Source organism: Chiloscyllium plagiosum, chromosome 8 (assembly GCF_004010195.1).
Source record: "Chiloscyllium plagiosum isolate BGI_BamShark_2017 chromosome 8, ASM401019v2, whole genome shotgun sequence".
In the NCBI taxonomy this organism is placed as follows: domain Eukaryota; kingdom Metazoa; phylum Chordata; class Chondrichthyes; order Orectolobiformes; family Hemiscylliidae; genus Chiloscyllium; species Chiloscyllium plagiosum.
The window spans coordinates 49,693,810-49,699,017 of record NC_057717.1 but is presented as its reverse complement, the minus strand read 5'-3'; the positions used below and the strand labels follow the sequence as shown (position 1 = coordinate 49,699,017).

General features: G+C 43.7%; 1 non-coding gene across 1 annotated transcript; it reads left to right on the top strand.

The window, feature by feature from the left end:
- Positions 1-2,198: 2,198 nt before the first annotated feature.
- trnai-aau lies at positions 2,199-2,272 on the top strand. Its single transcript has one exon. It is a non-coding gene; the product is annotated as a tRNA-Ile (tRNA).
- Positions 2,273-5,208: the final 2,936 nt, after the last annotated feature.

The window sequence follows — 5,208 nt, the reverse complement described above, 5'->3', positions numbered from 1 at the left end:
AACAACGTGCTCCACGAAACTGGAAGCCTCACCTGCGCAATGAAACATTTGACAGGGATAGACGCACGACTTGATCGCCGTACCCATGATGACTGCTGGATGTTGTCTGCAGCAAATCATTCAGTCTCAATTGTTTTCACAAACAAATGCAAATTATGAAATATATGCAGCATTAAGCAGGCCTGGCACAGTCTCGGAGGAGAACCAGAGTTCAGGCTTCAATTCAAATCAAAGATTCCTTCATGTTATTTTCCTGGATCTCTGTTAATACTTGCCACACGACTTCCAGAGGGAATTCATTCGCTTGCTCACCTCTCATGCATCGACACCGGAGTTATCATATCACTGGCAATATCATAGAGCCATTTATAAAAGCAAACTACTGCGGATGCTGGAATCTGAAACCAAAAGAGAAAATGCTGGAAAGTCTCAGCAGGTCTGGCACCATCTGCAAGGAGAGAAAAGAGCTGACGTTTCGAGTCTAACTGACCCTGTGTTAAAGATTTTAAAAAAGGGGGAGAATTAGGGAGCTATTCATACCAGGCTGAGAGAGGGTGAGTCAAGGCTCCAGATGCAAAGGTGATAATGACAGTGCATGGAGAGATTAAAGGGTGATGAGGAGCCGTGAATGACCCAGGCCGAAGCCAGTGCTATGTGACAAAATATGTGGGGGTTGGGTGAAGCAGAGACAAAATGGAAAACAGGAGAGAAGGGTAGCAAAGCGGGTAGAGGAGAGGAAAAAGGTATTGAGAGAGTGGGGAGCGAGAGAAAGAGAGACAATCAAGAAATAAGATGTACAGAACAGTGAAATTAAACACAAATAAAAAAGATAAATAAAATAATTGAAATAAAATTACGTGAAGTTGTTTGAATTCAACAACTTCAGACAATTTTACTTCATTTATTTTCTTTATCTGTTTTTATCACTTCACCTGCACTAACATAGAGCCATTAGATATGAACAGCACTGAAAACACAGTCTTCGGTCCAATGCGTCCATTCCGAACAGATATCCTCAACTGATCCAGCCGCGATTGCATGCACTTGTCCCATGACTCTCTTAACCCTTCCTATTCAAATACACGTCCAGATTCCTTAAATGTATTGGAATTATACCATCCATCACCAGCTCGTCTGGCAACTTATTCCAGAAACGCACCATGCTCTGCGTACAGCCGTTGCCCCTCACTGCCTTTCGAATTCTCACCCTCCCACAACAGATTTATACCCTCTGGTTCTGCACTGCCCCACCTGAGCGAAAGGAACTTGTCTAGTTACCCGATTGGAATTATACCATCCATCACCAGCTCGTCTGGCAACTTATTCCAGAAACGCACCAGCCTCTGGGTGAAGCCGTTGCCGCTCACTGCCTTTCGAATTCTCACCCTCCCACACCAGATTTAGACCCTCTAGTTCTACACTGCACCACATGAGCGAAAGGAATTTGTCTATTTACCCGATTCATGCCCCTCATGATTGGAAAAACTTCCGTAAGATCAGCTCCCAGCCTCTGAAGCGCCAGGCAAAATAGTGAGAGAGTGTTCAGCCTGTAAACGTTTGCACCTTTTCCATTTTCAAATGTAGGATGTAGCATGCTGTCTGAAGCAATCATCTTATCAGCTGACCTGTCGCTGACAAACGCTGCAGGAAGGCGTGATAACTTGCTAAATATGCTGACAAACGAAGATTGCATAAGCAACATGAGTCATTGAGCAAAACGTGCAATTGAGTTCTGAGCTGTTGCTGACACCAAAGCAACTGCGTCGTTCGGGAGCAGAAAGAATCCCACTGTTAGATTGCAATTCAAATGCATTTGGCATAAGGTTCTTAGCAGTTTATCAGCAGCACATAACCCTGACTCCAAAGGTCTGTGAGTATCCAGAAGAACAGTGAGCGATCGGTGAAGGGACGTTTCTCCAAACGATATTTGTCAACATGACAAGCTGCAGCTGAGCTGGTGGCATTGCGATTGAAATTGCATGCGTCCGGACATTGTGCTTAATTTTGGATATCAGAGCAAATGGTTAACTCGAGTATGGGCGTTCGGAAAAGTAAATGCTTTTTTTGGTTGAAAAGCTTTGCAACGAAATGAAATACTTCAGAATATGGTGCGATCGAGATGAAGCAAAAAATGAACTGCCGCCGTGGTTGTGAGCACCGGCAATATAGGCATTTCCTTTCGCGGCGGTGGCTGTATTGGTCGGTTAGCTCAGCTGGTTAGAGCTTGGTGCTAATAACACCAAGGTCGTGGGTTCAATCCCCACACTGACCATGTGACGCGCTAATGTGTTTTAGCGGGGCTATGTCCGCGATGGTCGTTGCTTTTACTTTCACCGTCTGCAAGAACTTGTCACATGATCGGTTGAGATGTGTATTCATTCGAAAGCCGACCATCGCTGTCATGGAACATCAACCAGCAAATCAATCAGTCTCAATTGTTTTCACAAACAAATGCAAAACATGAAATATATGCAGCATTAAGCAGGCCTGGCACAGTTTTGGAGGAGAACCAGAGTTCAGGCTTCAATTCAAATCAAAGGTTCGTTCATGTTATTTTCTTGGATCTCTGTTAATACTTGTCACACGACTTCCAGAGGGAATTCATTCGCTTGCTCACCTCTCATGCATCGACACTGGAGTTATCATATCACTGGCAAAAACATAGAGCCATCAATAAAAGCAAACTACTGCGGATGCTGGAATCTGAAACCACAAGAGAAAATGCTGGAAAATCTCAGCAGGTCTGGCACCATCTGCAAGGAGAGAAAAGAGCTGACGTTTCGAGTCTAACTGACCCTTTGTTAAAGATTTTTAAAAAGAGGGAGAATTCGGGAGCTATTTTTACCAGGCTGAGAGAGGGTGAGTCAAGGCCCCAGATGCAAAGGTGATAATGACAGTGCATGGAGAGATTAAAGGGAGATTAGGAGCCGTGAATGACCCAGGCTGAAGCCAGTGCTATGTGACAAAATATGTGGGGGATGGGTGAAGCAGAGACAAAATGGAAAACAGGGGAGAAGGGTAGTAAAGCGGGAAGAGGAGAGGGAAAAGGTATTGAGAGAGTGGGGAGCGAGAGAAAGAGAGACAATCAAGAAATAAGAGGTACAGAACAGAGAAAAACTCAAATAAAAAAGATAAATAAAATAATTGAAATACAATTACCTGCAGTTGTTTGAATTCAACAGCTTCAGACAATTTTACTTCATTTATTTTCTTTATCTGTATTTATCATTTCCCCTGCACTAACATAGAGCCATTAGATATGAACAGCCCTGAAAACACAGTCTTCGGTTGAACGCGTCCATTCCGAACAGATGTCCTCAACTGATCCAGCCGCGATTGCATGCACTTGTCCCATGTCTCTCTAAACCCTTCCTATTCAAATACGCGTTCGGATTCCTTAAAAGTATTGGGATTATACCATTCTGGCAACTTATTCCAGAAACGCACCACCCTCTGCGTGCAGCCGTTGCCCCTCACTACCTTTCGAATTCTCACCCTCCCACACCAGATTTATACCCTCTGGTTCTGCACTGCCCCACCTGAGCGAAAGGAACTTGTCTAGTTACCCGATTGGAATTAAACTATCCATCACCAGCTCGTCAGGCAACTTATTCCAGAAACCCACCACCCTCTGGATGAAGCCGTTGCCCCTCACTGCCTTTCAAATTCTCACCCTCCCACACCAGATTTATGCCCTCTAGTTCTGCAATGCCCCACCTGAGCGAAAGGAACTTGTCTATTTACCCGATTGGAATTATACCATCCATCACGAGCTCGTCTGCCAACTTATTCCAACCGAAGTTCAAAAAAAAACAATACTGTCATAATAACACTTAACAGAGGAACATGCTTGTGTTATCTCATCTTGCCATAGTGGCCTTTCAGCCTTAAGCTTATTCTGCTAATTGGTGTAAGAATGTTCCACTATGGTTATCGCATCCTGCCCCTGCCCTCCACAGAATACAGATGCCAGTGGTCTTCATGCTTTAACCCTTCCCATGCTTTCATGTTCTTTCTTTTCAATATTCCCCCCTTTGAGTCCTACTGATCTCACCCATGGAAAGAAGACAATAAGCTTAGCCTCTCGTGTGCTCAATACCAGAAATATGGACAATTTTCGGAGTCTGATTCTTAAAGGGTTCTTCCTGCATTGGAGGAATTCCTAAGTATACAATATATGTGTTAAATAGCTCAACATTTGTTTCAGCAATTTTTCTTTCCAATTATTGACTGGAAATACTATAGTTCGAGTACTTTAGATGGGTCAGTTTTTGTCCAATGTGTGCTGGATGTATTCCCATTGCAATATGGAGACAAGCAAACACGGGCCGAAGCCACATTGGATTTGGTACTGGGTAATGAAACTGGCCGACTTGGAGGTCGGTGATCACTTTGGTGATAATGACAGCGAATCGATTATGTTTACTTTAGCGATGGAAAGGAATAGGTTAAAACACAGGGCAAGTGGTGTTTTGGGGGTAAGGCAATTATGATGTGAATAGAAAATTTAGAATGCATAGCGAGGGGAAGGAAACTGCTGGGAATGGGCATAGTTAAAATGTGGAGCTTATTCAAGGAAGTGCTACTGTGTGCCCTTGATAAGTACACACCTGATAGGCAGGGAGGAAGGAGTCCAGCGTGGGAGCCGTGGTTTACGAGACAAGTTGAATCTCTTGTCAAGATGAAGACGAACGCACACGTTGAGATGAGACGTGAAGGCTCAAATAGGGCGCTTGAGAGTTACAAGTTTGAATAAATAGAGGACTGCAGTTTCCGGAGATCACGGTAAAGAGCATGGTGAAAAAGAACAGCAGGACAGGAAGCATTTGAGGAACAGGAGAATGGACGTTTCGGTCAATAGCTCTTCATCAGTTACAAGTTAACGAGGAAAGACTGAAAGAGACACCACAGAAGAGCCAGGAGTGCAAATGAGAAATCGTTAACAGATCGGTTCAAGGAAAACCCTATAAATATCTATAGCTATATGAGGAATAAGATAATGATGAGAAAAGTTTATGGCCAGTCAATGATCGTAGTGGAAAAGATGAATTATGGAAAAGTGTCAGTAGATTCACTGTGGACGAGCAACAGGAAGAAAAAAGAGCACTGATCGAATTGTACGAATATTGGTAGTGTGGTGAAGCAGAGAGATCTCGGTTCCATTGTACATAGATCCCTGAAAGTTTCCACCCAGGTTGGTAGAACTGC